The 15,363-nt window shown below is 38.8% G+C and overlaps 1 protein-coding gene across 2 annotated transcripts in view; it reads left to right on the top strand.

The window, feature by feature from the left end:
- PCDH9 (protocadherin 9) overlaps window positions 1-15,363 on the top strand; it is a 704,101-nt gene that overhangs the window by 246,419 nt on the left and 442,319 nt on the right. The gene's annotated exons all lie outside the window — the stretch shown is intronic.

Below are 15,363 nucleotides of genomic sequence, written 5' to 3'. Positions count from 1 at the left end.
TAAATCATCATATCATTGACAGTCAATTACATTCAAAACTTTTCAAGCATGAGGCAGTGGCAGTGTTTATCTACTAACAAACTTATTCAAGCCAGAAAACAGAGTGTGGATGCATGAGGATAATTTCTTTGGGGTCTGAAAGGTTGTGTTAAAAAACAGAATTTCAGCAAAAACATATTTCATGAAGGATAGAAAGGATGAAGCCTGGTTTGTTGCAAAATTACATCTTTAAACCCATTCTGCATTTCTTCTTCCACTGCAGTAAATCCACTTTTGCCTGTTGTCTGGAAGAGTCCTCCAGTAATGTCAACTTCTCTCCAGTCTTCTCTGCTTCATTACCACTTCTGCTTTCACAGTACTTCCAGGTCCTTTCTGAGTTTCCAGCATTTGCCCCCTTCCCTTGTCCTTTTGTTTGTTTGTTTGTTTTTCAATTTAAAGTTCATTTTTAGTTTGTCTCCTTCAGGAACAATGACATTTCTGTAAGTTATTCAAAGTAAGTAATCTTGCATTTTGAGGAATCAGTGACTCACATAATGGATGATGTGATTTTAATTAAATTTTAATCACATAGATTGTATAAAAATTAATATTAGTTAAAGAAAAGTATTGACAGTATTTTACCAACCAGTTTAGTATACAAACTCTGAGAATTGGACTGAAGTCTCAGAATTAAATGCATATTTTCTCTACTAGAAGTCGCAATGCTTGTATTTTTTGTCTGTTTCTGTGGGCACCAGGAAAAACACAGCACAGGAGCAAAAACCTCAGGCCCTGAGCAGGGGTCTGTGATTTTGCTGTAGCGCAAAAGAAGGGGAGACTGCTCCATATGGTGGACTGCTCTGAGTGGCCCTGTCTCCAACCCACCAGTTACCTGCACTAGCTGTATGACCAGAGCCTGGTCTGGGAGCTCTGCTCTGGCTGCCCCAGCGGTGGCCAGCGTAGGCACCCAGACAGAGTCAATGGGAGGGGAGGCTGCAGTGCAGAGCTCGGGGTGTAGAGACTGCCTGCACTGGTCTGGTGAGGGGAGGGTGCACAATGGGCAGGGCTGCACTCGGTGCTCCCTGGTGGAGGTCCTCCTGCAGCAGGGGCTGAGCTGCGGGATGCTGTTAATAGACTGCGAGATGTCAGGGAAGCTGAGAGGAAGCAGGAATGCTTGCTCCCGGCCCAAACTGTGCAGGGGCCTCAAGCGTCCCCTGTAGCTCAAGGAGGAAAGAAGGAGGCCGTTAACCCAGGAAGCTGAGAAATAGTAGCAAAAAAAAAAAAAACAACAAAAAAAGGAGGAAGAGGACAATTAAGAACAAGGGGCTTCCTCCTAAACTGTTGTGCCCACCTAGAACTGCTTTGCTGTCCTTCAGGGGGCTGATGAGGAAACACACTCGCTGGTGCACTGGTAAAAAAGATCTCTACTGGTGCTGCCAGGAAAAAGTGGCAGGCGGTAGTAGTAGGGGCCTCTACTTTGAAAGCGACAGAGGCACCCATCTGTCAGCCTGACCCAGTCTCAAGGGAGGTGTGTTGCCTGTCAGGGGCACGGATCAGCGGTGCTGCAGAGAGGCTGCCTGCTCTAGTAAGTTCCGTTGACTATTACCCACTTCTAGTGATCCATCTGGGTGCTAGGGATATAGACAGTAGTAGCCCAGAGAACATAAGGGCTACAGAGCCCTGGGAGAGGTGGTTAGGGGCCTGGGGCTCAGATTGTCTTTTCATCAATTCTGCAGGATACACGGGAGGACTTTAAAAAAACTAGGATTGGCCAGGTTAATAAATGGTTAGAATGGTGCCATAGTCAGGGTGTCTTGAACACGGGACTCAATTTAGTAGGCCAGGTCTAGTGGAGGCTGGTAGAGCTGGTCTGGGGAAGACTTGTTTTGGTAGGAGACTTGACAGACTGGTCAAGGAGGCTTTAAACTAGATGTGTTGGGGGAGTCCCAACACACCCAGTCAGTTGCCAGCACCTAGAATAAATGCTCAGAGCAATGTAGAGGTATCCCAGCCGCTCCAGCCAATGAGCTGGCTTCATTTGGAGCTCGGCTTAGATGCCTCCATGCAAATGCCCACAGCATGCGGATCAAACAAGAGGAATTAGAGATGTGTGCATGTCTACGGGGGTATGATATAATAGGCATCACAGAAACATGGTGGGATGGCTCCTATGACTGGAGTGTTGGAATGGAAGGTTACAGGCTCTTTAGAAAAGACAGGCCTTACACACAGGGAGGGGGAGTTGCCCTTTATGTTAGGGATAGGCTGGAGAGTATGGAACTCTGTCTGGGGACAGGTGAGCAGTCAATAGAGAGTTTGTGGGTCAGGGTTAAAGGGAAAATAGCTATGGGAGACATTACTGTGGGGATCTGTTACAGACCACCTAATCAAGAGGACTCTGTGGATGAAGCACTCTATAGACAGATGGGAACAGCCTCATGCTCACAGGCCCTTGTTCTCATGGGGGACTTCAACCACTCTGATATTTGCTGGAGGGATGGTACGGCCCAGCACAAGCAATCCAGGAGGTTCCTCGATTGTGTGGAAGACAACTTCCTTCTGCAAGTAATAGGGGAGCCGACAAGGAGAGGTGCCATGCTTGACCTTGTGCTCACCAACAGGGAAGGGCTCATTGGAAATGTGATGCTCCAGGGCAGCCTTGGCTGTAGCGATCATGAGATGGTCAAATTCGAGATCCTCGGGACAGTGAGAAGAGCGTGCAGCAAGCTCACGGCCCTGGACTTCAAAAGAGCAGACTTTGGCCTCTTCAGGAACCTGCTTAGTAAGGTTCCATGGGATATAGCCCTAGAGGGCACGGGGGCCCAAGACTGTTGGTTGATATTCAAGAATCTCCTACTACAAGCTCAGGAGTGTTGCATCCCACCTAGAAGGAAGTGCAGCAGGAGGGCAAGGAGACCTCCTTGGATGGATAAGGAGTTGCTGAGGAAACTTTGAAGGCAAAAAGAGGCTTATAAAAGGTGGAAGCAAGGACAGGCAGTCTGGGAAGAATACAGGGATGCTGTCTGGGAAGCTAGGGACCAGGTTAGGAAAAGTAAGGCCCAGTTAGAATTAAACTTGGCTACGGATGCTAAAGATAATAAGAAGGGATTCTGTAGGTATGTAGTAAATAAAAGACAGACTAGGGACAATGTAGGCCCCCTCTCAAAGCTCTCAGGAGAACTGGCTACCCTGGATTTGGAGAAGGATGAGGTTCTGAATGACTTCTTTGCCTCGGTCTTCACTGGCAAATGCTGTGACCACACCACCCAGGTCTTGGAAGGCAGACGCAGGGACTGTGATAAAGAAGACCCTGGGCCCACTGTAGGAGAGGAACTGGTTCAAGACCATCTTAAGAACCTGAACATACACAAGTCAATGGGACCTGGTGAAATCCATCTGCAGGTCCTGAAGGAGCCGGCAGATGAAGTTGCTATGCCACTGGCCATTATATTTGAAAAATCATGGCAGTCAGGTGAAGTTCCCGACGACTGGAAAAAGGGAAATATAACCCCCATTTTCAAGAAAGGGAAAATGGATGACCAGGGGAATTACAGACCAGTCAGTCTCCCCTCTGTGCCTGGCAAAATCTTGGAGCCGATTCTCCTGGATGGCGTGCTAAGGCACATGAAAAGCAACAAAGTGTTTGGTGACAGCCAGCATGGCTTCACTAAGGAGAAATCCAGCCTGACCAATTTGATGGCTTTCTATGATGGGGCTACAGAACTGATGGACAGGGGTAGAGCAGTTGATGTCATCTACCTGGACTTGTACAAAGCGTTCGACACTGTCCCACACGACCTCCTTGTCTCTAAATTGGAGAGACATCAATTTGATGGATGGACCATTCGGTGGATAAAGAACTGGCTGGATGGCTGCACGCAAAGAGTTGTGGTCAATTGCTCAGTGTCCGGCTGGAGACCAGTAACAAGTGGTGTCCCTCAGGGATCTGTGTTGGGACGGGTCTTGTTCAACATCTTTGTCGCTGACATGGACAGTGGTATTGAGTGCGCCCTCAGCAAGTTTGCCGATGACACCAAGCTGTGTGGTTCGGTTGATATGCTGGAGGGAAGGAATGGCATCCAGAGGGACCTTGACATGCTTGTGAGGTGGGCTGATGCCAGCCTTATGAAGTTTAACCATGCCAAGTGCAAGGTCCAACACCTGGGTCGGAGCAATCCCAGGCACAGCTACAGGTTGGGCAGAGAAGAGATTCAGAGCAGCCCTGCGGAGAAGGACTTGGGGTGTTCGTTGATGAGAAACTGAACGTGAGCCGGCAGTGTGCACTTGCAGCCCAGAAAGCCAACTGTGTCCTGGGCTGCATCAAAAAGAGCGTGACCAGCAGGTCGAAGGAGGTGATTCTGCCCCTCTACTCTGCTCTCGTGAGACCTCACCTGGAGTATTGTGTACAGTTCTGGTGTCCTCAACATAAAAAGGACACAGAACTGCTGGGACAATTCCAGAGGAGAGTCACGAGGATGATCAGGGGACTGGAGCACCTCCCGTATGAAGACAGGCTGAGAAAGTTGGGGCTGTTCAGCCTGGAGAAGGGAAGGCTGCGTGGAGACCTCCTAGCAGCCTTCCAGTATCTGAAGTGGGGCTATAGGGATGCTGGGGATGGACTATTCATTAGGGACTGTATGACAGGACAAGGGGTAATGGACTGAAACTGGTACAGGGGAAGTTTAAATTGGATATAAGGAAGAAATTCTCTACTGTTAAGGTGGTGAGGCGCTGGAATGGGTTGCCCATTGAAGTTGTGAATGCTCCATCCCTGTCATTGTTCAAGGCCAGGTTGGACAGAGCCTTGGGTGGCATAGTTTAGTGTGAGGTGTCCCTGCCCATGGCAGGGGGGTTGGAACTAGATGATCTTAAGGTCTTTTCCTACCCTAACTATTCTATGATTTTATTAAGGGTGAGATGAGAATGAACACAAATAGAAATTGTTATATCAGCATTATTTTAGAGTGCTAATACATTACCTGAACAGGTATGGAAAGAAAGGCTTATGCATAACGGTGAAATTGAAAGTGTGTATGCAATTTTGCATGTCTGGAAATAGTAAAAAATTCTCTTAGCTATTTGAGTATCAGAGAAGTAAGGAATAAAAATGCAGGTACTTTGGGTGGGATTCAGATGCCTCAACATGGTTGTGTCATGCAGTCTTGGATGCCCAAGCACGCCACGAGTATGATTATTCTTATCTAGAATTGTGTAGTTGACCTAGTAGTCCTGTGCTCTATCTGGTCTATGACACAGCAAATGTGTCATAATCTGCCATGTCAGGGTATCTCTTGGGCATTTTATATGGGATTAGGCATTTCTGTTCAGGTAACTGAATCTCACCTGTCTTTGGACTGTTTCCACATTAAGAAATGCCAACTAAAAATATAAAAAAAAATATATAAAAGAAATTATGCAGTCAGTGCAGTTGTTTGCTTTTGTTTTAGTAGATGTTTCATTCAGTATGGCCTGAAACCCAAATTTTTGTAGGTTGGAAAAGTTTAGCATATTTTCAAAGATTTTCAGTTTTATTAAGTTCTTCATACAAATCCAACTGTAAATCATATCTTTATTTATCCATCTTCTCTGCCTCTTTTAGCTTTTTACGAAACACTCTTGCACCCACTACTGAAATACAGAGTACTAAATTTAGTATGTAAGTAGTTTTGAAGAGGATTATGTTCCATACTCTTACCATATTAAGAAACTTTGGTGTTTGGCTTGCTTGTTTGCTTTAAATGTTCTTGACAGCTGAGGTATGAAAAAAAAAAAGCTTTTCTGTATGCTTGTTCTGAAATTTTTTGGACTCACATTATCCACTAGCCATAAATAAGCCCTATTGAACCGGGTTATTTTACATTCGCTTTCACAAATTTCACATACTGAGTTCTGCTATGTGCTTTATTCCTAAGGAATAGGCCATGGTTATATCTCTATGGGTAATATTCTGAGAATTATTTACACCAGAAGGACTTGATTATGTTTACAAACATATATTTCAGTAACCATCATGAATAAAATACTAGATTTCAAATTATGTTTTTGATTACTTGAAATTGAAAGTTATTACCATTTTGTTATCAGAAATACAAAAGCAAACTTGTGATAGGAACATTATTTACGATCAAGAATAGTTATTTGAGCTCAGCAGCATAAAAGTCTATTCAAATCACAGATTGTTGTGGTTTGGGTTTGTTTTTTTTCCTTTTAAATCCATTATTCAATTTCATTAATCTTTTGGGATAGTTTTTCAGTGGTTTTCTTCTTAGCTATGTTCATAAAAAATAAATAACATCAATTTTTTTCACCTGTACTGAGCTACATGATCCTTCTAGTATTGACTGAAATTAGTAGGATACTTACCTTGCTTAATGCTGTGTGTGACCCCTTATTTTCAATACTGGAATTGGTTTTGGAAACCTAATTTTCTGCTTACTAGTTTTAAATGTTTAGTTTGATTTAATGTTCCGAGCAGACACAGGCAGGGCTTTTACAAAGCAGTTCTGACATATTGTTAAGTAATGTTTGAATTGTAGGAACTCATTTGATGCTTCGTTCTTGCCCTTTTATTGAAGCGTATACACTTCCAACTTGGGATTATGTTCCAACTCTTGAACATATCAAGCCCTGAAGCCCATCCCATTTCAAATTAATGCATCCTGAATTTCAGCCTTATCACAAGACTACGTATTGTAACAGTATCTTTCCTACAGTTGCAGGCCCTCAATGTCCAACTTTACTAAATGCAGTATGACCCAATCCCTGTGTTTCCAAGGAAAAGTTAAAAAAAGGAAATAAATCTTGTTTTGTAAAGTGATGCCATCTTTGTGGGTTCATTTTGGATTTCTTGGTGGATTGGTGTCATGGTGGGGTGGAGATAACTACCTGTCCTTATTTTTAACTGCTTCCCAGTGGGAAACATCTTGTCTGCAAAAAGCCCAATTACAAGCTACAGAATTGCATATGTTCTCAGAAGTGTGTAGTGTACAGACAAGATGCGTAATTTCTGTAATACATTTTGGATCTACACCTTCTTTCTGTTATTTCATAGGAAGGAAAATTCTGGCCTGCCAAATCATTCTACATGTTTTAATTTTTGATAGAAAAAGTGAATGTGTTTATACAAGGTCACTCAGCTCCTGTAAGAAAGGTTATTAATGTGAGAAATTATTTGCTGAGGTAAACCACCTCTGTTAGACAGCAAAATTCATCATTCCAGTCTTGTTTAGGCATGTACAAAATACACTGTAAACATTAAAAATTCAAGGGAATTAAAGTTTTATCCAAAATATTTTCAGACTTACCTAATAGTAATGCTGGGGATCCATGAGAACTGGTTTAGATCATGTTGACACAAACAGTTCCTCCAATGTGATCCAAGGTTTAGGTTGCCAGATGTCAGCTACTGTATGCTGACACATAGTTGAGTGTGCAGTGACCCCACAGAATGTATTTACCCTCCTCCTGTTCACAAAGGAGTAAGACCAGGCTTTCAGATAGTTAATGTGAAGTAGGTAACAAGAAATTGTACCTTATAAAACAAATTATTTGCCTTTTAACAGTGCAAGATTTCTAGTATACTTATGACTTTTCGTTTTCCTTTAAAGAAATTTGCCTTTCATGTTGTGATTGCATTTTAAAACACTTTGTAGTTTGTCTGGCACCCAAGTCAGTCATCTAGAATCCCATTATATTAGTATTCGGCTTGTTACATATATTTATTCTCTGTAGTTCTAAGGAAAACAATGTTGTTTGTTTTTTTCCTCAGTTGCTAATAAGTATTAATACTGTGTTTCCCAGGACTCCTAAATTCAAATTGCAAGTGAAGCTTGTTCAGGATGGTGGTCACAGAACAGGATGCCAGCTGTGTCTACTTATCAAACGTTTTTTCCTTCAGATAATACACTACCAGTACTTATACTAAACATGTTTTTTGAATGCTTAGCCATTAATATTGAAAGGGGAGAAGGTTATTATGTGACACATGGGATTTCCTAAAAAAGTGAAATTTTTTTGCAAATTAAAGAGACTGGTGAGATAGGGTGTGGGGTATCATTCTGATATTCTGAAGGTCTGAGTTTATTAGTATGAGCATGACAAATGTTTCTGACCCTTTCCAAATGTCTAAGACTCAGATTTTAAACATTTTTGAATAACATATTGGAATATTGAATAAATATTGGAACGTGCCTTTCACTCTCCCTCCTCTCAGAAATGAAAATGCCTAACAGTAGAATGAGTACAATGGACTTTGACAAATTTAGAGAATAGATACATAGGCTTCTTGAGGAAGATCATTTGAGGTATATTGAGAACAGGAGACATAGATTCTGGTAGAAATGCAGCTGCAAACTGTTTTAAGACATGCAAAAGGGACAGGAAACACAATATAATATCATTTTGACTGCACCAGAAGATCTTTGATAACCTGAACCAGAAATAATAATATAAAAATGGAAGAAAGGTATACATAACTAGACATAAGAATGGAAAAAAAAACACTGGAAATAAAGATAAAATGTATTAGTGCAAAATGAAAACTATATTTTATTTAAAAAAAGTTTTGTGGGAAATTTTACATTCAGAAAGGAGAAATTAAATGCACCAAGCTGAGAAGATCTGGCTAATCAGGTGTTAGTCAGAAATGAAACATGATTTTACAATGTGATCCTGTAAAATATATGAACGTGATTCCTGTGTACAAGATGTGAAAAATAATTATTCAGGTCAGCACTTCTGAGGCCATGTCTAATATGTTGTTTAGTCTTCTTCATCATGTTTTAAGGAAGAGCTGAGCAAGATAAAGAAAGTCCACAAAAGTAAGAATAATGAGGGGTTTTGAAGACATAACCTGTAGAGAAATGTTGATAGAATTTGTTTTATTTAATCTAGATAAAAGAAGACTCAGAGAAAATATGAGGTCTCTGTTATGCAAAAAATTGTTGCAAACAGGACAATGATCAATTGTTTTTTCTTGGCTACTGGATGAAAGAAGAATAAAGTGGGTTAATCTATGGATTAAGGTTAGAGCAAAAGATATAAAAGCTTATCAGGCAGTAACCCACTGGAATAAATTAGCCACAGATTTTTTTTTCCTGGAGTTTTCAAGTTTGACAAATGTCTGACAAATGAGTCAAGTACACTGGCTTTTCTTCATTTTATTTAGTTGAAGTAGATATTCTGTGAGATCTCATTTCCCATTACAAATAATAGTAGGTATCCATAAAATTTATGTTTATTGTACAAGGTGGGATTTTTGTTTTCTTTTCATTTTTGTGTCTCATTTTCTTAGCCTTAAAATACAATAATAATTTTTCTACATTTGATAATCTTAGTGGGAGTATATGTACATGAAATATGAGATTGCTCACATACTCTGACAATGGAAGCCATATACGTTTACACTGTAGAGTGATAGACAGCTACTCTATGAAGTCATTGTGAAAAATGACATCTTTTTGTCTTGAATCCTTGCTTTCTATTTCTGGGAGACTGGAAGATACAGTGGCTTCATGGAGTTGCAAAAGAAGTATCTAACCTCAATTGTGCCCCTTGGGACCCCTTGGACAATTTTCGGAGAAGTGTTATTTGCATATCTCAAATCAACTGTTTGGCAAGTATTGGAAAATTTCCCAGCTGCCAGATTTGACAGCCACAATTCTGGCAGCTGTTAGTCTTGAAGAGGAAAAAGGGAAAAAAGAAAAAAGAATAGCTTTGGTATTTTTGTAGATCTTGGGTAACATTTAATATTACCTGCTGAAAATAATAAAAAAAAAAAAAGGCATGAATGCAAAGGAGAGAAAAGGGTTCCAACTAATGGAGCAAATAATAGTAATTTAGTATTTTAAAGCAACTCCATGACTATTTCGTTTCTTCACAGTTCCACTTTCAGCTTGTTAAATTGAAAGTGGAAATAAGAAATTACAGGCTGAAGGAATGGGGTTAAAAATAAATTCTCAAGTGGGCTGGCAACTGCAACTTCTTGGGGAAAAGTACTTCAGCTTATGTCAGTTTTCTGTTGTAATTTTCACAAGAAAATGTCTGGTACTGTTAAGTATTTCCCAAAAGGGAAGTTACTTTAATATAAAGGCAATAATACATAATAATGATTATATAGAATAATTTGTTGTTGTTGTTTGAAGGACTTAGACACAAAACTTTATGAGAGAGAGAGAGACACTGGTTTGTATACTCTATGTCTATTTGCAATATTTGATTGTACTTCTAAATGATAAACCAGAATTAAAATTTTCAATTAACTGTAGTGTGATTTTCAAAGAGAGATCATGATGTGGCTTGGCACCAGATTTTGTAAGATGTGTATTTTCTTTCTCTAGGAGACTACAGTCTTCTGAATGCAAAACTGATGTTATAAGAAGTTTTGCTTGAGTAGTAACCACATAATTTGACCTGGAGGTCAAATTGCATTGCCTCTTGTATTGAAGTATCATGGATAGTATTAATCTATATTTGTCTTTTGTTTGCTACATATTATCATAATGCATTACCATTATAATAACAAATAGCCTGTCAACACATTTACTGGACCGCAACCCTCTTGGGATAATCACCAAATTTGCATCAAGACTGCAATGATTAGTGTTTCTGATTATGATAATCAAATAACTAATTAGCTATCATGTTTCAGAAAAGACATAAAATTAAAAAACTTTTCAGAATATGTAAAGACTGAAGTTTTTTTGTCTATTTCTGCTTAGTTTTGTTTTGGCTTTGTTGTTGTTTTGTTGTGTTTTGTTTTGTTGTGTTTTGTTTTGTTTTCCAGAAGGCTTAGAGCATGTAGGAAGAAACAGAAGTTGCTAATTTTTATTGAAAAGGAGCTGAGTTGTTTCTCACTCTGTCCTGCTATATAAAGACCTGTATGCATGTTCCTTCCCAATATTTTTGAGCTGAGCTGATTAAAAAAATATGGTGAAACTACAACTGGACTGTGTAACACAAGTTAACATATTTTGTTTCTGGGATTTGTATGTTTCTTTTCCCTTTCCGTTTTGTGCCTTTTTATTGGTTGGTTTGGTTTGTTTTGGTTTTTTTGTGAATTTTCAGGAGTGTTGAAGTCTGATTAGATGTCAGTGTAGAGGCAGAGAGAGAATTCATCTTCACAGATTGCCTCACAGCGGTGCTGCATTGTGGTGCTGAGATGGTGTTCTTCTCACCTTTACATGCGCTTTCTCTTTTTGTATTTGTACATGATGAAAGTTTTATTTCAGTTTTCTTTCACGTTTCCTGCCTTCAGAAGTGAGCGTCTGACTAGATTTTCTGGGGTTTCTTTTTTCTGTTTTGTTTTGCTTAATGGTATAACAGAGAAAGAAGGCAACACAAGGAATGCTGGAGTTTGTTAAAGGATTCATTACATACAGTTTGAGTTCCTTGCTCATTCTCAGAACTCTTGTTGGATCCAGATACTTGTAATCGCATTGTTTTCCATGCTGTCCTTCATCTGCGCTCATTTTAAATGTCACAGAGAGAGGTGGTGACATTATGCTAATTTGTAATGGATTCCGGTGTTACATTGCCCCATTTTTTTGACCTCAGCAAAGAGCACTTGCTGAGAAGAACAGAGGATGATTACCTCCCCTCTGAGCATGAACTAGCTGCTATGGCTACATGACCTTGGATTTAAAGAGTAAACTCTAAAATAGCTGTGCAGAGGTTGTACAGGTTTTGTGCCTAAAACAAAGAAAGGATTTCAAAGAGAATTTTTTTTCCCCCTCTGTGGCGGAATTTATAGATTCTTCCTTATACAATATATGTCTCATTCAGAAATTCCCTCATCTAAGCTTGTGAGATCAGTTTTCAATGGGTGTGAAAGGATATGTGGCTCACATATATTTAGGACATACTGTTGAAGAGATACCAAGCTTTTATAGGGGAATTAGATGAAAGACTAAGTATTGCAGTTTATTATGAGTTTGTGGCTAGAGTTAGACTATACCTGTATCAAGATAAGAATCTTGCCTGAAAACTGCTGTGGTTTGATCCTCCTGCAGCCTAAATGCAGGAATTATTGAGCTCCCAACAACAAAAAGACTCTCAAAGCAGCCCCTGAAACTATATAAATTCTATACTGCTATAATATAAAAAAACGGTGGCAGGATCAAAGGCATAGTTCAGCCATTACTCCTCCTTTTAAACGAGAACTGAACAGGGTCATGTGAGAGGACCCTGTGAATGGTGGAATTGAAGGAAAATTTCAATCTCCCTTTGAAAATACACTGGCATTAATATGATTTTGAAGAGCATGAATAAGAAAGTATACAGTCAAAGCACTGCTGCAGGAGCAGGTTTTTGGCCTTTTTTATGTCAGCTACAGTTATACTGGAGCTCCAAATAAGAGGTGAGTAAAGCCTGAGGACATGATTCTGCATTCATTCCTCATTCAAAACTCCCCCTCACGCTCAGTAGGATCATAAGGGGGAGTTTTTTGTTATGCCACACTGCTTCAGTACTTGATTCTGGTTCACAGTGAAAGATACATCCATTGTGCGACTTCCTTATTTCTCCTGAATCAAATAAATCAAAACCGAAGAGAAAAACCCAGCAAGCAGATTATAATTCCTTTTGGGAAAAATAATCTGGCTTTCTCCAGATGTGCCTGGTACTTTGATTTTTAAAAGATTAGGTGCTTCACACTTGGTGAAAGTCAAAAGCTATTGAGCTCTGTCCCAGGTATAACTGATGTTTTATTGTAATACCTTTAATTTTGTGTCTTGACACTTGTTATTTTATTTCCTCTTGATGATTATCAGATTGTTAATGGTTGTGTACTGACATCGCTAAGAATATCAATGACGTGATGGATTTGATTTTTTTTTCTGTCAGCAGAATAGGAAAATTGTGCTGTGAACAGATGCAGAATGAATGTCACTTGTAGGTTACTGTAGCATTTTTCCTTCCATCTTAAAGACAGATTTTATTTGTTCTTGAGGGAACAGACCTTAGCTTTCGTACCCCTTTGGGCTTCATAGATTTTAAAATTTCAGAGCAGTTTAGACTGTTTTGTGGATTGAAATGAGGGAAAAAACAGCTATCTTAGCAAAAAGACCCAAGCGTTTCTGTCACACTGAATGTCTTCCTGTCTTCATATTTAGTATCTTTTTTCCACCCTTGTAATGCAAGCTTGCTTGTAACTGTTTGTTCTTCTAAATTTGCAGAGAAGAAAGCTTGACCATATAGAAAGATGATTTTGATGTTCATTGCATTGTAATGTTATAGCCCAGGTTCATGAATCACCTTATTTCAAAACACCATATTTCTTCTGATCTTATCACACTCAATGTCCTAAGATCCAAATAAAGAATATGTTCTGTATCTAAAATCTAAAAAGAACTCTTGTGTGGGTGTGCATATGTATTTGTGTGGGTAATGAACAGGGGAGTTGTTTTGTGTGCTCAGAACATCTCTAATTTTAAGACCAGAACACATTATTAAAATCTACTAAAATAAGTCATATTTCTGTTAGCTTTTTTCCCATAAATTTCTAAACTTATTTAAAGGAAAACTGTATTTTAAATTTTTTGCTTACATGTGCAATCATATATATATAACAGCTGCTTTATATATATATATATATATAAATGCATCTGCTTTTGAGTGGATAGTGGTGGGAGTTTAGAAAGGTATTTTCCTTTTAAATTGCTTTACAATTTTTATAATGAGAGGTAAATTTGAACTCTGGGCTAAAATACAGCAGTTTCCATATTCAGACAGGCAATCACTTATTTTAATCAGATACCAGTATTACACTGTTTTACTTCAGCTGTTTCAGAAATAAATTTCTGTTAAAATATACTGCACAGGATGTTAGGGTTTTTTTAGCACTGCGGTAAAGTCATATTTCATATTAAATATGTAAAAGGAGTTAATTCTGAAGTGTAAAGATAAGTTCATAAAATTGTACAATATGAATGGTATGTTAACTATACTTACAACGCTTCAGTTCTTTAGTAGAGTCAGTCTACTTAGCACCAAATGGAATGAATTCCTTTAGCTATTAATGAAGATATCTGGCATATTCTTCCTAAGGCAGTCTTTGGACCAAAATGACATTTATATTCATCTGATTCTGAGGTTGCAAATGCCTACATTTTTTTTGTCTCAACTTATTTAAAACATAAAGCTGAGGAAATCAGGGTGGCCTGTAATGCAGATCTGGAGAGCCAGTCCAGCATGTTATTGTAACTTGAAACCTTTCATTGTGTTTTCCTTCTATGAAATAATTTTTTTTTTTTTGCAAGATTATAACTGTATGTGAAAAAGTAGCAAGCCAAATCCCATTACTGTTCAAAGTATATTTTGATGAGAATTTTTCTTAAATGCATATCCATAGAAACTTGGTCATAACTAGGGCATAATATTCAAATATAATGGTTACAAACCCTTTATACCTGAGAAGCAGGCACAGGACATCTGAAAGTGTGATCCATACCAATGTTTCTGCATTCCTTCTGAGAATAATGAATTGAAATAGCACCTGTTTTTGATATAGTAAGAAGGAGAGATGGACAGTAATTGAATGTGAATAATCTTTGCAGATGGACTTTGAAATGCAGGACTGGCTTTCCTAAGTGCAAGGTTTTGCTTACCATTCTCCAATCACTTGTTTTTCTGCATTTTTTTCCTTGGCACACTTAATGTTTTGTTGAATTTTTGCTGAACTATTATCACTTGTATATTACAGATCATTACTAGGAACCTGCTGGGTTACTTTCAGAAAGGGTGCTGTTCTTCAGTTCTTAAATCACCAACAATTCAATTGTAATTGTACATTTAATGTATTATTTGCAAAACCTCACCATATTATTTTCAACGGGTAACTGAAATAGTGGTTTATTTTATATTTCTGCAGTGTGATGGATGTTACATGTGCAACAAACACAGTTAAACTTGAGTCATTTCTAACTAAAGCATTACCTAGTATACTACTGATTTTATTTTTTTTTCCTCTTTTCTCACTCACTAAAAAAAAATTAAAAGTAGCTTTGGTTTAAGAGTAATTTAATATATTTAGGTGTGTTTAACTATGAACATATGCTGCGGAGCTAAATCTTCCAAACATATTCTGATTGGAATACAAAAATGCAGTGGAAAAGCCATTATCAGTATTTGATATCTTTATGTCTCAATTCAATTTTACTATCACCATTTCAGAGTTAAAGGAACAGAATTATTCTTATCATGCCACATATCCCTGACTCAATCCTCCTCTAGTGCTGGTTGCTGCTTTCCACTGTGAACACTGTCCCTCTTCCCAGAGGCCTGGAGGCCCTCGTTGATGAAGAATTGGGCAAAGAAAGCAATGAGCACCTCAGCCTTGCTTGTGGCTGCTGTCAGTAAAAAACCTGCACTATTCAGTAACAATCCCAC

This window comes from Pezoporus occidentalis, unplaced genomic scaffold (assembly GCF_034315485.1).
Source record: "Pezoporus occidentalis ecotype Australia unplaced genomic scaffold, CSIRO_AGI_Poc_V1 ctg5, whole genome shotgun sequence".
NCBI classification, from domain to species: Eukaryota; Metazoa; Chordata; class Aves; order Psittaciformes; family Psittacidae; genus Pezoporus; species Pezoporus occidentalis.
Note: the sequence above shows the minus strand (reverse complement) of the source record. Positions and strands in the feature narration are given on the sequence as shown.